Genomic DNA, 18,367 nt, shown 5'->3' on the forward strand with positions numbered 1-18,367 from the left:
TAGTGATATTGATTGTGTTAGCGTTACTCACTGCTATCTGAAATACCACACAGTGCTGAATACTTAGCATGGGAGTGCAGGAGAAGCACCTGCCTGTGTGCTAAGAGCGTGCTTCTGGAGACTGTGTATTGTCAGGTGCAAGAGAGATCTGCATGGACGCTTGCACAACTGCATGAAGACTGCACAGATGTATGTAAGAGTACATGTGGGGTAAGGATTAATTAGAGTTTTGAACATGTAGGATCTACCTCACCCATTGCAGGAGTGTAAGGAAAATCTACCCTGTTGTTTTCAAATGTGTTAGCATTTGCCTCTCATTTGTGAGATATTGATGTGTGCTGAATGCTAGCCATCACACTTCAAGAAAACAAGCTGCCCCTTTCCTACAAATGCAAGTCTTACATAACCAGACCACCATGAATTAAATCTCTGACAACAATTCCTTTGTGCACACAGACTCATGGTGTGATTCTAGGCAGAAAACGATATTTGATTGGCAATTTCAAAGCACATTTACTACTGTGGTTTTGCAAGTGATAATTACTGTAACAGCCTGACACATTTTCCTTATAGTTTAGAGAGGCAGAAAAGAGCACATGTCCTAACAACTACTTGAGAGCATGAGCATGTGTAACCTCGGTGAGTGATTAGACTAGAGCAAAGGAAATGAGCCTTGGTGATGTTGATTGTGTTAGCGTTATTCACTGCTAGCTGAAATACCACACAGTGCTGAATACTTAGCATGGGCGTGCAGGAGAAGCACCTGCCTGTGTGCTATGAGCGTGCTTCTGGAGACTGTGTATTGTCAGGTGCAAGAGAGATCTGCATGGACGCTTGCACAACTGCATGAAGACTGCACAGATGTATGTAAGAGTACATGTGGGGTAAGGGTTAATTGGAGTTTTGAACATGTAGGATCTATCTCACCCATTGCAGGAGTGTAAGGAAAATCTACCCTGTTGTTTTCAAATGTGTTAGCATTTGCCTCTCATCTGTGAGATATTGATTTGTGCTGAATGCTAGCCATCACACTTCAAGAAAACAAGCTGCCCCTTTCCTACGAATGCAAGTCTTACAGAACCAGACCAACACAAATTAAATCTCTGACAACAATTCCTTTGTGCACACAGACTCATGGTGTGATTCTAGGCAGAAAATGATATTTGATTGCCAATTTCAAAGCACATTTACTACTGTGGTTTTGCAAGTGATAATTACTGTAACAGCCTGACACCTTTTCCTTATAGTTTAGAGAGGCAGAAAAGAGCACATGTCTTAACAGCTACTTGAGAGCATGAGCATGTGGAACCTGGGTGAGTGATTAGACTAGTGCAAAGGAAATGAGCCTTGGTGATGTTGATTGTGTTAGCGTTACTCACTGCTATCTGAAATACCACACAGTGCTGAATACTTAGCATGGGAGTGCAGGAGAAGCACCTGCCTGTGTGCTAAGAGCGTGCTTCTGGAGACTGTGTATTGTCAGGTGCAAGAGAGATATGCATGGACGCTTGCACAACTGCATGAAGACTGCACAGATGTATGTAAGAGTATATGTGGGGTAAGGGTTAATTGGAGTTTTGAACATGTAGGATCTACCTCACCCATTGCAGGAGTGTAAGGAAAATCTACCCTGTTGTTTTCAAATGTGTTAGCATTTGCCTCTCATTTGTGAGATATTGATTTGTGCTGAATGCTAGCCATCACACTTCAAGAAAACAAGCTGCCCCTTTCCCACGAATGCAAGTCTTACAGAACCAGACCACCACAAATTAAATCTCTGACAACAATTCCTTTGTGCACACAGACTCATGGTGTGATTCTAGGCAGAAAACGATATTTGATTGGCAATTTCAAAGCACATTTACTACTGTGGTTTTGCAAGTGATAATTACTGTAACAGCCTGACACATTTTCCTTATAGTTTAGAGAGGGAGAAAAGAGCACATGTCCTAACAGCTACTTGAGAGCATGAGCATGTGTAACCTGGGTGAGTGATTAGACTACAGCAAAGGAAATGAGCCTTGGTGATGTTGATTGTGTTAGCGTTACTCACTGCTATCTGAAATACCACACAGTGCTGAACACTTAGCATGGGAGTGCAGGAGAAGCACCTGCCTGTGTGCTAAGAGCGTGCTTCTGGAGACTGTGTATTGTCAGGTGCAAGAGAGATCTGCATGGACGCTTGCACAACTGCATGAAGACTGCACAGATGTATGCAAGAGTACATGTGGGGTAAGGGTTCATTGGAGTTTTGAACATGTAGGATCTACCTCACCCATTGCAGGAGTTTAAGGAAAATCTACCCTGTTGTTTTCAAATGTGTTAGCATTTGCCTCTCATTTGTGAGATATTGATGTGCACTGAATGCTAGCCATCACACTTCTAGAAAACAAGCTGCCCCTTTCCTACAAATGCAAGTCTTACAGAACCAGACCACCATGAATTAAATCTCTGACAACAATTCCTTTGTGCACACAGACTCATGGTGTGATTCTAGGCAGAAAACGATATTTGATTGGCAATTTCAAAGCACATTTACTACTGTGGTTTTGCAAGTGATAATTACTGTAACAGCCTGACACATTTTCCTTATAGTTTAGAGACGCAGAAAAGAGCACATGTCCTAACAGCTACTTGAGAGCATGAGCATGTGTAACCTGGGGGAGTGATTAGACTAGAACAAAGGAAATGAGCCTTGGGGATGTTGATTGTGTTAGCGTTACTCACTGCTATCTGAAATACCACACAGTGCTGAATACTTAGCATGGGCGTGCAGGAGAAGCACCTGCCTGTGTGCTAAGAGCGTGCTTCTGGAGACTGTGTATTGTCAGGTGCAAGAGAGATCTGCATGGACGCTTGCACAACTGCATGAAGACTGCACAGATGTATGTAAGAGTACATGTGGGCTAAGGGTTAATTGGAGTTTTGAACATGTAGGATCTATCTCACCCATTGCAGGAGTGTAAGGAAAATCTACCCTGTTGTTTTCAAATGTGTTAGCATTTGCCTCTCATCTGTGAGATATTGATTTGTGCTGAATGCTAGCCATCACACTTCAAGAAAACAAGCTGCCCCTTTCCTACGAATGCAAGTCTTACAGAACCAGACCAACACGAATTAAATCTCTGACAACAATTCCTTTGTGCACACAGATTCATGGTGTGATTCTAGGCAGAAAACGATATTTGATTGGCAATTTCAAAGCACATTTACTACTGTGGTTTTGCAAGTGATAATTACTGTAACAGCCTGACACATTTTCCTTATAGTTTAGAGACGCAGAAAAGAGCACATGTCCTAACAGCTACTTGAGAGCATGAGCATGTGTAACCTGGGGGAGTGATTAGACTAGAACAAAGGAAATGAGCCTTGGGGATGTTGATTGTGTTAGCGTTACTCACTGCTATCTGAAATACCACACAGTGCTGAATACTTAGCATGGGCGTGCAGGAGAAGCACCTGCCTGTGTGCTAAGAGCGTGCTTCTGGAGACTGTGTATTGTCAGGTGCAAGAGCGATCTGCATGGACGCTTGCACAACTGCATGAAGACTGCACAGATGTATGTAAGAGTACATGTGGGGTAAGGGTTAATTGGAGTTTTGAACATGTAGGATCTACCTCACCCATTGCAGGAGTGTAAGGAAAATCTACCCTGTTGTTTTCAAATGTGTTAGCATTTGCCTCTCATTTGTGAGATATTGATTTGTGCTGAATGCTAGCCATCACACTTCAAGAAAACAAGCTGCCCCTTTCCTACGAATGCAAGTCTTACAGAACCAGACCACCACAAATTAAATCTCTGACAACAGTTCCTTTGTGCACACAGACTCATGGTGTGATTCTAGGCAGAAAACGATATTTGATTGGCAATTTCAAAGCCCATTTACTACTGTGGTTTTGCAAGTGATAAATACTGTAACAGCCTGACACATTTTCCTTATAGTTTAGAGAGGCAGAAAAGAGCACATGTCCTAACAGCTACTTGAGAGCATGAGCATGTGTAACCTGGGTGAGTGATTAGACTACAGCAAAGGAAATGAGCCTTAGTGATATTGATTGTGTTAGCGTTACTCACTGCTATCTGAAATACCACACAGTGCTGAATACTTAGCATGGGAGTGCAGGAGAAGCACCTGCCTGTGTGCTAAGAGCGTGCTTCTGGAGACTGTGTATTGTCAGGTGCAAGAGAGATCTGCATGGACGCTTGCACAACTGCATGAAGACTGCACAGATGTATGTAAGAGTACATGTGGGGTAAGGGTTAATTAGAGTTTTGAACATGTAGGATCTACCTCACCCATTGCAGGAGTGTAAGGAAAATCTACCCTGTTGTTTTCAAATGTGTTAGCATTTGCCTCTCATTTGTGAGATATTGATGTGTGCTGAATGGTAGCCATCACACTTCAAGAAAACAAGCTGCCCCTTTCCTACGAATGCAAGTCTTACAGAACCAGACAACCATGAATTAAATCTCTGACAACAATTCCTTTGTGCACACAGACTCATGGTGTGATTCTAGGCAGAAAACGATATTTGATTGGCAATTTCAAAGCACATTTACTACTGTGGTTTTGCAAGTGATAATTACTGTAACAGCCTGACACATTTTCCTTATAGTTTAGAGTGGCAGAAAAGAGCACATGTCCTAACAGCTACTTGAGAGCATGAGCATGTGTAACCTCGGTGAGTGATTAGAATAGAGCAAAGGAAATGAGCCTTGGTGATGTTGATTGTGTTAGCGTTATTCACTGCTATCTGAAATACCACACAGTGCTGAATACTTAGCATGGGCGTGCAGGAGAAGCACCTGCCTGTGTGCTAAGAGCGTGCTTCTGGAGACTGTGTATTGTCAGGTGCAAGAGAGATCTGCATGGACGCTTGCACAACTGCATGAAGACTGCACAGATGTATGTAAGAGTACATGTGGGCTAAGGGTTAATTGGAGTTTTGAACATGTAGGATCTATCTCACCCATTGCAGGAGTGTAAGGAAAATCTACCCTGTTGTTTTCAAATGTGTTAGCATTTGCCTCTCATCTGTGAGATATTGATTTGTGCTGAATGCTAGCCATCACACTTCAAGAAAACAAGCTGCCCCTTTCCTACGAATGCAAGTCTTACAGAACCAGACCAACACGAATTAAATCTCTGACAACAATTCCTTTGTGCACACAGACTCATGGTGTGATTCTAGGCAGAAAACGATATTTGATTGCCAATTTCAAATTACATTTACTACTGTGGTTTTGCAAGTGATAATTACTGTAACAGCCTGACACCTTTTCCTTATAGTTTAGAGAGGCAGAAAAGAGCACATGTCTTAACAGCTACTTGAGAGCATGAGCATGTGGAACCTGGGTGAGTGATTAGACTAGAGCAAAGGAAATGAGCCTTGGTGATGTTGATTGTGTTAGCGTTACTCACTGCTATCTGAAATACCACACAATGCTGAATACTTAGCATGGGAGTGCAGGAGAAGCACCTGCCTGTGTGCTAAGAGCGTGCTTCTGGAGACTGTGTATTGTCAGGTGCAAGAGAGATATGCATGGACGCTTGCACAACTGCATGAAGACTGCACAGATGTATGTAAGAGTATATGTGGGGTAAGGGTTAATTGGAGTTTTGAACATGTAGGATCTACCTCACCCATTGCAGGAGTGTAAGGAAAATCGACCCTGTTGTTTTCAAATGTGTTAGCATTTGCCTCTCATTTGTGAGATATTGATTTGTGCTGAATGCTAGCCATCACACTTCAAGAAAACAAGCTGCTCCTTTCCCACGAATGCAAGTCTTACAGAACCAGACCACCACGAATTAAATCTCTGACAACAATTCCTTTGTGCACACAGACTCATGGTGTGATTCTAGGCAGAAAACGATATTTGATTGGCAATTTCAAAGCACGTTTACTACTGTGGTTTTGCAAGTGATAATTACTGTAACAGCCTGACACATTTTCCTTACAGTTTAGAGTGGCAGAAAAGAGCACATGTCCTAACAGCTACTTGAGAGCATGAGCATGTGTAACCTGGGTGAGTGATTAGACTACAGCAAAGGAAATGAGCCTTAGTGATATTGATTGTGTTAGCGTTACTCACTGCTATCTGAAATATCATACAGTGCTGAATACTTAGCATGGGAGTGCAGGAGAAGCACCTGCCTGTGTGCTAAGAGCGTGCTTCTGGAGACTGTGTATTGTCAGGTGCAAGAGAGATCTTCATGGACGCTTGCACAACTGTATGAAGACTGCACAGATGTATGTAAGAGTACATGTGGGGTAAGGGTTAATTGGAGTTTTGAACATGTAGGATCTACCTCACCCATTGCAGGAGTGTAAGGAAAATCTACCCTGTTGTTTTCAAATGTGTTAGCATTTGCCTCTCACTTGTGAGATATTGATTTGTGCTGAATGCTAGCCATCACACTTCAAGAAAATAAGCTGCCCCTTTCCTACGAATGCAAGTCTTACAGAACCAGACCACCACAAATTCAATCTCTGACAACAATTCCTTTGTGCACACAGACTCATGGTGTGATTCTAGGCAGAAAACAATATTTGATTGGCAATTTCAAATGACAATTACTACTGTTGTTTTGCAAGTGATAATTACTGTAACAGCCTGACACATTTTTCTTAAAGTTTAGAGAGGCAGAAAAGAGCACATGTCCTAGCAGCTACTTGAGAGCATGAGCATGTGTAACCTGGGTGAGTGATTAGACTAGAGCAAAGGAAATGAGCCTTGGTGATGTTGATTGTGTGAGCGTTACTCACTGCTATCTGAAATACCACACAGTGCTGAATACTTAGCATGGGAGTGCAGGAGAAGCACCTGCCTGTGTGCTAAGAGCGTGCTTCTGGAGACTGTGTAGTGTCAGGTGCAAGAGAGATCTGCATGGACGCTTGCACAACTGCATGAAGACTGCACAGATGTATGTAAGAGTACATGTGGGGTAAGGGTTAATTGGAGTTTTGAACATGTAGGATCTACCTCACCCATTGCAGGAGTGTAAGGAAAATCTACCCTGTTGTTTTCAAATGTGTTAGCATTTGCCTCTCATTTGTGAGATATTGATTTGTGCTGAATGCTAGCCATCACACTTCAAGAAAACAAGCTGCCCCTTTCCCACGAATGCAAGTCTTACAGAACCAGACCACCACGAATTAAATCTCTGACAACAATTCCTTTGTGCACACAGACTCATGGTGTGATTCTAGGCAGAAAACGATATTTGATTGGCAATTTCAAAGCACATTTACTACTGTGGTTTTGCAAGTGATAATTACTGTAACAGCCTGACACATTTTCCTTATAGTTTAGAGACGCAGAAAAGAGCACATGTCCTAACAGCTACTTGAGAGCATGAGCATGTGCAACCTGGGTGAGTGATTAGACTACAGCAAAGGAAATGAGCCTTAGTGATATTGATTGTGTTAGCGTTACTCACTGCTATCTGAAATACCATACAGTGCTGAATACTTAGCATGGGAGTGCAGGAGAAGCACCTGCCTGTGTGCTAAGAGCGTGCTTCTGGAGACTGTGTATTGTCAGGTGCAAGAGAGATCTGCATGGACGCTTGCACAACTGTATGAAGACTGCACAGATGTATGTAAGAGTACATGTGGGGTAAGGGTTAATTGGAGTTTTGAACATGTAGGATCTACCTCACCCATTGCAGGAGTGTAAGGAAAATCTACCCTGTTGTTTTCAAATGTGTTAGCATTTGCCTCTCATTTGTGAGATATTGATTTGTGCTGAATGCTAGCCATCACACTTCAAGAAAACAAGCTGCCCCTTTCCTACGAATGCAAGTCTTACAGAACCAGACCACCACAAATTCAATCTCTGACAACAATTCCTTTGTGCACACAGACTCATGGTGTGATTCTAGGCAGAAAACAATATTTGATTGGCAATTTCAAATGACAATTACTACTGTTGTTTTTCAAGTGATAATTACTGTAACAGCCTGACACATTTTTCTTAAAGTTTAGAGAGGCAGAAAAGAGCACATGTCCTAGCAGCTACTTGAGAGCATGAGCATGTGTAACCTGGGTGAGTGATTAGACTAGAGCAAAGGAAATGAACCTTGGTGATGTTGATTGTGTGAGCGTTACTCACTGCTATCTGAAATACCACACAGTGCTGAATACTTAGCATGGGAGTGCAGGAGAAGCACCTGCCTGTGTGCTAAGAGCGTGCTTCTGGAGACTGTGTATTGTCAGGTGCAAGAGAGATCTGCATGGACGCTTGCACAACTGCATGAAGACTGCACAGATGTATGTAAGAGTACATGTGGGGTAAGGGTTAATTAGAGTTTTGAACATGTAGGATCTACCTCACCCATTGCAGGAGTGTAAGGAAAATCTACCCTGTTGTTTTCAAATGTGTTAGCATTTGCCTCTCATTTGTGAGATATTGATGTGTGCTGAATGGTAGCCATCACACTTCAAGAAAACAAGCTGCCCCTTTCCTACGAATGCAAGTCTTACAGAACCAGACAACCATGAATTAAATCTCTGACAACAATTCCTTTGTACACACAGACTCATGGTGTGATTCTAGGCAGAAAACGATATTTGATTGGCAATTTCAAAGCACATTTACTACTGTGGTTTTGCAAGTGATAATTACTGTAACAGCCTGACACATTTTCCTTATAGTTTAGAGTGGCAGAAAAGAGCACATGTCCTAACAGCTACTTGAGAGCATGAGCATGTGTAACCTCGGTGAGTGATTAGAATAGAGCAAAGGAAATGAGCCTTGGTGATGTTGATTGTGTTAGCGTTATTCACTGCTATCTGAAATACCACACAGTGCTGAATACTTAGCATGGGCGTGCAGGAGAAGCACCTGCCTGTGTGCTAAGAGCGTGCTTCTGGAGACTGTGTATTGTCAGGTGCAAGAGAGATCTGCATGGACGCTTGCACAACTGCATGAAGACTGCACAGATGTATGTAAGAGTACATGTGGGCTAAGGGTTAATTGGAGTTTTGAACATGTAGGATCTATCTCACCCATTGCAGGAGTGTAAGGAAAATCTACCCTGTTGTTTTCAAATGTGTTAGCATTTGCCTCTCATCTGTGAGATATTGATTTGTGCTGAATGCTAGCCATCACACTTCAAGAAAACAAGCTGCCCCTTTCCTACGAATGCAAGTCTTACAGAACCAGACCAACACGAATTAAATCTCTGACAACAATTCCTTTGTGCACACAGACTCATGGTGTGATTCTAGGCAGAAAACGATATTTGATTGCCAATTTCAAATTACATTTACTACTGTGGTTTTGCAAGTGATAATTACTGTAACAGCCTGACACCTTTTCCTTATAGTTTAGAGAGGCAGAAAAGAGCACATGTCTTAACAGCTACTTGAGAGCATGAGCATGTGGAACCTGGGTGAGTGATTAGACTAGAGCAAAGGAAATGAGCCTTGGTGATGTTGATTGTGTTAGCGTTACTCACTGCTATCTGAAATACCACACAATGCTGAATACTTAGCATGGGAGTGCAGGAGAAGCACCTGCCTGTGTGCTAAGAGCGTGCTTCTGGAGACTGTGTATTGTCAGGTTCAAGAGAGATATGCATGGACGCTTGCACAACTGTATGAAGACTGCACAGATGTATGTAAGAGTATATGTGGGGTAAGGGTTAATTGGAGTTTTGAACATGTAGGATCTACCTCACCCATTGCAGGAGTGTAAGGAAAATCTACCCTGTTGTTTTCAAATGTGTTAGCATTTGCCTCTCACTTGTGAGATATTGATTTGTGCTGAATGCTAGCCATCACACTTCAAGAAAATAAGCTGCCCCTTTCCTACGAATGCAAGTCTTACAGAACCAGACCACCACAAATTCAATCTCTGACAACAATTCCTTTGTGCACACAGACTCATGGTGTGATTCTAGGCAGAAAACAATATTTGATTGGCAATTTCAAATGACAATTACTACTGTAGTTTTGCAAGTGATAATTACTGTAACAGCCTGACACATTTTTCTTAAAGTTTAGAGAGGCAGAAAAGAGCACATGTCCTAGCAGCTACTTGAGAGCATGAGCATGTGTAACCTGGGTGATTGATTAGACTAGAGCAAAGGAAATGAGCCTTGGTGATGTTGATTGTGTGAGCGTTACTCACTGCTATCTGAAATACCACACAGTGCTGAATACTTAGCATGGGAGTGCAGGAGAAGCACCTGCCTGTGTGCTAAGAGCGTGCTTCTGGAGACTGTGTAGTGTCAGGTGCAAGAGAGATCTGCATGGACGCTTGCACAACTGCATGAAGACTGCACAGATGTATGCAAGAGTACATGTGGGGTAAGGGATAATTGGAGTTTTGAACATGTAGGATCTACCACACCCATTGCAGGAGTGTAAGGAAAATCTACACTGTTGTTTTCAAATGTGTTAGCATTTGCCTCTCATTTGTGAGAAATTGATGTGTGCTGAATGCTAGCCATCACACTTCAAGAAAACAAGCTGCCCCTTTCCTACGAATGCAAGTCTTACAGAACCAGACCACCACGAATTAAATCTTTGACAACAATTCCTTTGTGCACACAGACTCATGGTGTGATTCTAGGCAGAAAACGATATTTGATTGGCAATTTCAAAGCACATTTACTACTTTGGTTTTGCAAGTGATAATTACTGAAACAGCCTGACACATTTTCCTTATAGTTTAGAGAGGCAGAAAAGAGCACATGTCCTAACAGCTACTTGAGAGCATGAGCATGTGTAACCTCGGTGAGTGATTAGACTAGAGCAAAGGAAATGAGCCTTGGTGATGTTGATTGTGTTAGCGTTACTCACTGCTATCTGAAATATCACACAGTGCTTAATACTTAGCATGGGCGTGCAGGAGAAGCACCTGCCTGTATGCTAAAAGCGTGCTTCTGGAGACTGTGTATTGTCAGGTGGAAGAGAGATCTGCATGGACGCTTGCACAACTGCATGAAGACTGCACAGATGTATGTAAGAGTACATGTGGGGTAAGGGTTAATTGGAGTTTTGAACATGTAGGATCTACCTCACCCATTGCAGGAGTGTAAGGAAAATCTACCCTGTTGTTTTCAAATGTGTTAGCATTTGCCTCTCATTTGTGAGATATTGATTTGTGCTGAATGCTAGCCATCACACTTCAAGAAAACAAGCTGCCCCTTTCCCACGAATGCAAGTCTTACAGAACCAGACCATCACGAATTAAATCTCTGACAACAATTCCTTTGTGCACACAGACTCATGGTGTGATTCTAGGCAGAAAACGATATTTGATTGGCAATTTCAAAGCACATTTACTACTGTGGTTTTGCAAGTGATAATTACTGTAACAGCCTGACACATTTTCCTTATAGTTTAGAGACGCAGAAAAGAGCACATGTCCTAACAGCTACTTGAGAGCATGAGCATGTGTAACCTGGGGGAGTGATTAGACTAGAACAAAGGAAATGAGCCTTGGGGATGTTGATTGTGTTAGCATTACTCACTGCTATCTGAAATACCACACAGTGCTGAATACTTAGCATGGGCGTGCAGGAGAAGCACCTGCCTGTGTGCTAAGTGCGTGCTTCTGGAGACTGTGTATTGTCAGGTGCAAGAGCGATCTGCATGGACGCTTGCACAACTGCATGAAGACTGCACAGATGTATGTAAGAGTACATGTGGGGTAAGGGTTAATTGGAGTTTTGAACATGTAGGATCTACCTCACCCATTGCAGGAGTGTAAGGAAAATCTACCCTGTTGTTTTCAAATGTGTTAGCATTTGCCTCTCATTTGTGAGATATTGATTTGTGCTGAATGCTAGCCATCACACTTCAAGAAAACAAGCTGCCCCTTTCCTACGAATGCAAGTCTTACAGAACCAGACAACCACAAATTAAATCTCTGACAACAGTTCCTTTGTGCACACAGACTCATGGTGTGATTCTAGGCAGAAAACGATATTTGATTGGCAATTTCAAATGACAATTACTACTGTTGTTTTTCAAGTGATAATTACTGTAACAGCCTGACACATTTTTCTTAAAGTTTAGAGAGGCAGAAAAGAGCACATGTCCTAGCAGCTACTTGAGAGCATGAGCATGTGTAACCTGGGTGAGTGATTAGACTAGAGCAAAGGAAATGAGCCTTGGTGATGTTGATTGTGTTAGCGTTACTCACTGCTATCTGAAATACCACACAATGCTGAATACTTAGCATGGGAGTGCAGGAGAGGCACCTGCCTGTGTGCTAAGAGCGTGCTTCTGGAGACTGTGTATTGTCAGGTGCAAGAGAGATATGCATGGACGCTTGCACAACTGCATGAAGACTGCACAGATGTATGTAAGAGTATATGTGGGGTAAGGGTTAATTGGAGTTTTGAACATGTAGGATCTACCTCACCCATTGCAGGAGTGTAAGGAAAATCTACCCTGTTGTTTTCAAATGTGTTAGCATTTGCCTCTCATTTGTGAGATATTGATTTGTGCTGAATGCTAGCCATCACACTTCAAGAAAACAAGCTGCCCCTTTCCCACGAATGCAAGTCTTACAGAACCAGACCACCACAAATTAAATCTCTGACAACAATTCCTTTGTGCACACAGACTCATGGTGTGATTCTAGGCAGAAAACGATATTTGATTGGCAATTTCAAAGCACGTTTACTACTGTGGTTTTGCAAGTGATAATTACTGTAACAGCCTGGCACATTTTCCTTACAGTTTAGAGTGGCAGAAAAGAGCACATGTCCTAACAGCTACTTGAGAGCATGAGCATGTGCAACCTGGGTGAGTGATTAGACTACAGCAAAGGAAATGAGCCTTAGTGATATTGATTGTGTTAGCGTTACTCACTGCTATCTGAAATACCATACAGTGCTGAATACTTAGCATGGGAGTGCAGGAGAAGCACCTGCCTGTGTGCTAAGAGCGTGCTTCTGGAGACTGTGTATTGTCAGGTGCAAGAGAGATCTGCATGGACGCTTGCACAACTGTATGAAGACTGCACAGATGTATGTAAGAGTACATGTGGGGTAAGGGTTAATTGGAGTTTTGAACATGTAGGATCTACCTCACCCATTGCAGGAGTTTAAGGAAAATCTACCCTGTTGTTTTCAAATGTGTTAGCATTTGCCTCTCATTTGTGAGATATTGATTTGTGCTGAATGCTAGCCATCACACTTCAAGAAAACAAGCTGCCCCTTTCCTACGAATGCAAGTCTTACAGAACCAGACCACCACAAATTCAATCTCTGACAACAATTCCTTTGTGCACACAGACTCATGGTGTGATTCTAGGCAGAAAACAATATTTGATTGGCAATTTCAAATGACAATTACTACTGTTGTTTTTCAAGTGATAATTACTGTAACAGCCTGACACATTTTTCTTAAAGTTTAGAGAGGCAGAAAAGAGCACATGTCCTAGCAGCTACTTGAGAGCATGAGCATGTGTAACCTGGGTGAGTGATTAGACTAGAGCAAAGGAAATGAGCCTTGGTGATGTTGATTGTGTGAGCGTTACTCACTGCTATCTGAAATACCACACAGTGCTGAATACTTAGCATGGGAGTGCAGGAGAAGCACCTGCCTGTGTGCTAAGAGCGTGCTTCTGGAGACTGTGTAGTGTCAGGTGCAAGAGAGATCTGCATGGACGCTTGCACAACTGCATGAAGACTGCACAGATGTATGCAAGAGTACATGTGGGGTAAGGGATAATTGGAGTTTTGAACATGTAGGATCTACCTCACCCATTGCAGGAGTGTAAGGAAAATCTACCCTGTTGTTTTCAAATGTGTTAGCATTTGCCTCTCATTTGTGAGATATTGATGTGTGCTGAATGCTAGCCATCACACTTCAAGAAAACAAGCTGCCCCTTTCCTACGAATGCAAGTCTTACAGAACCAGACCACCACAAATTAAATCTTTGACAACAATTCCTTTGTGCACACAGACTCATGGTGTGATTCTAGGCAGAAAACGATATTTGATTGGCAATTTCAAATGACAATTACTACTGTTGTTTTGCAAGTGATAATTACTGTAACAGCCTGACACATTTTTCTTAAAGTTTAGAGAGGCAGAAAAGAGCACATGTCCTAGCAGCTACTTGAGAGCATGAGCATGTGTAACCTGGGTGAGTGATTAGACTAGAGCAAAGGAAATGAGCCTTGGTGATGTTGATTGTGTGAGCGTTACTCACTGCTATCTGAAATACCACACAGTGCTGAATACTTAGCATGGGAGTGCAGGAGAAGCACCTGCCTGTGTGCTAAGAGCGTGCTTCTGGAGACTGTGTAGTGTCAGGTGCAAGAGAGATCTGCATGGACGCTTGCACAACTGCATGAAGACCGCACAGATGTATGTAAGAGTACATGTGGGGTAAGGGTTAATTGGAGTTTTGAACATGTAGGATCTATCTCACCCATTGCAGGAGTGTAAGGAAAATCTATCCTGTTGTTTTCAAATGTGTTAGCATTTGCCTCTCATCTGTGAGATATTGATTTGTGCTGAATGCTAGCCATCACACCTCAAGAAACTAAGCTGCCCCTTTCCTACGAATGCAAGTCTTACAGAACCAGACCAACACGAATTAAATCTCTGACAACAATTCCTTTGTGCACACAGACTCATGGTGTGATTCTAGGCAGAAAACGATATTTGATTGGCAATTTCAAAGCACATTTACTACTGTGGTTTTGCAAGTGATAATTACTGAAACAGCCTGACACATTTTCCTTATAGTTTAGAGAGGCAGAAAAAAGCACATGTCCTAACAGCTACTTGAGAGCATGAGCATGTGTAACCTCGGTGAGTGATTAGACTAGAGCAAAGGAAATGAGCCTTGGTGATGTTGATTGTGTTAGCGTTACTCACTGCTATCTGAAATACCACACAATGCTGAATACTTAGCATGGGAGTGCAGGAGAGGCACCTGCCTGTGTGCTAAGAGCGTGCTTCTGGAGACTGTGTATTGTCAGGTGCAAGAGAGATATGCATGGACGCTTGCACAACTGCATGAAGACTGCACAGATGTATGTAAGAGTATATGTGGGGTAAGGGTTAATTGGAGTTTTGAACATGTAGGATCTACCTCACCCATTGCAGGAGTGTAAGGAAAATCTACCCTGTTGTTTTCAAATGTGTTAGCATTTGCCTCTCATTTGTGAGATATTGATTTGTGCTGAATGCTAGCCATCACACTTCAAGAAAACAAGCTGCCCCTTTCCTACGAATGCAAGTCTTACAGAACCAGACCACCACGAATTAAATCTCTGACAACAATTCCTTTGTGCACACGGACTCATGGTGTGATTCTAGGCAGAAAACGATATTTGATTGGCAATTTCAAAGCACGTTTACTACTGTGGTTTTGCAAGTGATAATTACTGTAACAGCCTGACACATTTTCCTTACAGTTTAGAGTGGCAGAAAAGAGCACATGTCCTAACAGCTACTTGAGAGCATGAGCATGTGCAACCTGGGTGAGTGATTAGACTACAGCAAAGGAAATGAGCCTTAGTGATATTGATTGTGTTAGCGTTACTCACTGCTATCTGAAATACCATACAGTGCTGAATACTTAGCATGGGAGTGCAGGAGAAGCACCTGCCTGTGTGCTAAGAGCGTGCTTCTGGAGACTGTGTATTGTCAGGTGCAAGAGAGATCTGCATGGACGCTTGCACAACTGTATGAAGACTGCACAGATGTATGTAAGAGTACATGTGGGGTAAGGGTTAATTGGAGTTTTGAACATGTAGGATCTACCTCACCCATTGCAGGAGTGTAAGGAAAATCTACCCTGTTGTTTTCAAATGTGTTAGCATTTGCCTCTCATTTGTGAGATATTGATTTGTGCTGAATGCTAGCCATCACACTTCAAGAAAACAAGCTGCCCCTTTCCTACGAATGCAAGTCTTACAGAACCAGACCACCACAAATTCAATCTCTGACAACAATTCCTTTGTGCACACAGACTCATGGTGTGATTCTAGGCAGAAAACAAAATTTGATTGGCAATTTCAAATGACAATTACTACTGTTGTTTTTCAAGTGATAATTACTGTAACAGCCTGACACATTTTTCTTAAAGTTTAGAGAGGCAGAAAAGAGCACATGTCCTAGCAGCTACTTGAGAGCATGAGCATGTGTAACCTGGGTGAGTGATTAGACTAGAGCAAAGGAAATGAGCCTTGGTGATGTTGATTGTGTGAGCGTTACTCACTGCTATCTGAAATACCACACAGTGCTGAATACTTAGCATGGGAGTGCAGGAGAAGCACCTGCCTGTGTGCTAAGAGCGTGCTTCTGGAGACTGTGTAGTGTCAGGTGCAAGAGAGATCTGCATGGACGCTTGCACAACTGCATGAAGACTGCACAGATGTATGCAAGAGTACATGTGGGGTAAGGGATAATTGGAGTTTTGAACATGTAGGATCTACCTCACCCATTGCAGGAGTGTAAGGAAAATCTACCCTGTTGTTTTCAAATGTGTTAGCATTTGCCTCTCATTTGTGAGATATTGATGTGTGCTGAATGCTAGCCATCACACTTCAAGAAAACAAGCTGCCCCTTTCCTACGAATGCAAGTCTTACAGAACCAGACCACCACAAATTAAATCTTTGACAACAATTCCTTTGTGCACACAGACTCATGGTGTGATTCTAGGCAGAAAACGATATTTGATTGGCAATTTCAAATGAAAATTACTACTGTTGTTTTGCAAGTGATAATTACTGTAACAGCCTGACACATTTTTCTTAAAGTTTAGAGAGGCAGAAAAGAGCACATGTCCTAGCAGCTACTTGAGAGCATGAGCATGTGTAACCTGGGTGAGTGATTAGACTAGAGCAAAGGAAATGAGCCTTGGTGATGTTGATTGTGTGAGCGTTACTCACTGCTATCTGAAATACCACACAGTGCTGAATACTTAGCATGGGAGTGCAGGAGAAGCACCTGCCTGTGTGCTAAGAGCGTGCTTCTGGAGACTGTGTAGTGTCAGGTGCAAGAGAGATCTGCATGGACGCTTGCACAACTGCATGAAGACTGCACAGATGTATGTAAGAGTACATGTGGGGTAAGGGTTAATTGGAGTTTTGAACATGTAGGATCTATCTCACCCATTGCAGGAGTGTAAGGAAAATCTATCCTGTTGTTTTCAAATGTGTTAGCATTTGCCTCTCATCTGTGAGATATTGATTTGTGCTGAATGCTAGCCATCACACTTCAAGAAAACAAGCTGCCCCTTTCCTACGAATGCAAGTCTTACAGAACCAGACCAACACGAATTAAATCTCTGACAACAATTCCTTTGTGCACACAGACTCATGGTGTGATTCTAGGCAGAAAACGATATTTGATTGGCAATTTCAAAGCACATTTACTACTGTGGTTTTGCAAGTGATAATTACTGAAACAGCCTGACACATTTTCCTTATAGTTTAGAGAGGCAGAAAAGAGCACATGTCCTAACAGCTACTTGAGAGCATGAGCATGTGTAACCTCGGTGAGTGATTAGACTAGAGCAAAGGAAATGAGCCTTGGTGATGTTGATTGTGTTAGCGTTACTCACTGCTATCTGAAATACCACACAGTGCTGAATACTTAGCATGGGCGTGCAGGAGAAGCACCTGCCTGTATGCTAAAAGCGTGCTTCTGGAGACTGTGTATTGTCAGGTGGAAGAGAGATCTGCATGGACGCTTGCACAACTGCATGAAGACTGCACAGATGTATGTAAGAGTACATGTGGGGTAAGGGTTAATTGGAGTTTTGAACATGTAGGATCTACCTCACCCATTGCAGGAGTGTAAGGAAAATCTACCCTGTTGTTTTCAAATGTGTTAGCATTTGCCTCTCATTTGTGAGATATTGATTTGTGCTGAATGCTAGCCATCACACTTCAAGAAAACAAGCTGCCCCTTTCCCACGAATGCAAGTCTTACAGAACCAGACCACCACGAATTAAATCTCTGACAACAATTCCTTTGTGCACACAGACTCATGGTGTGATTCTAGGCAGAAAACGATATTTGATTGGCAATTTCAAAGCACATTTACTACTGTGGTTTTGCAAGTGATAATTACTGTAACAGCCTGACACATTTTCCTTATAGTTTAGAGACGCAGAAAAGAGCACATGTCCTAACAGCTACTTGAGAGCATGAGCATGTGTAACCTGGGGGAGTGATTAGACTAGAACAAAGGAAATGAGCCTTGGGGATGTTGATTGTGTTAGCGTTACTCACTGCTATCTGAAATACCACACAGTGCTGAATACTTAGCATAGGCGTGCAGGAGAAGCACCTGCCTGTGTGCTAAGTGCGTGCTTCTGGAGACTGTGTATTGTCAGGTGCAAGAGCGATCTGCATGGACGCTTGCAAAAC

This window comes from Triturus cristatus, chromosome 1_1 (genome assembly GCF_964204655.1).
Source record: "Triturus cristatus chromosome 1_1, aTriCri1.1, whole genome shotgun sequence".
In the NCBI taxonomy this organism is placed as follows: Eukaryota; Metazoa; Chordata; class Amphibia; order Caudata; family Salamandridae; genus Triturus; species Triturus cristatus.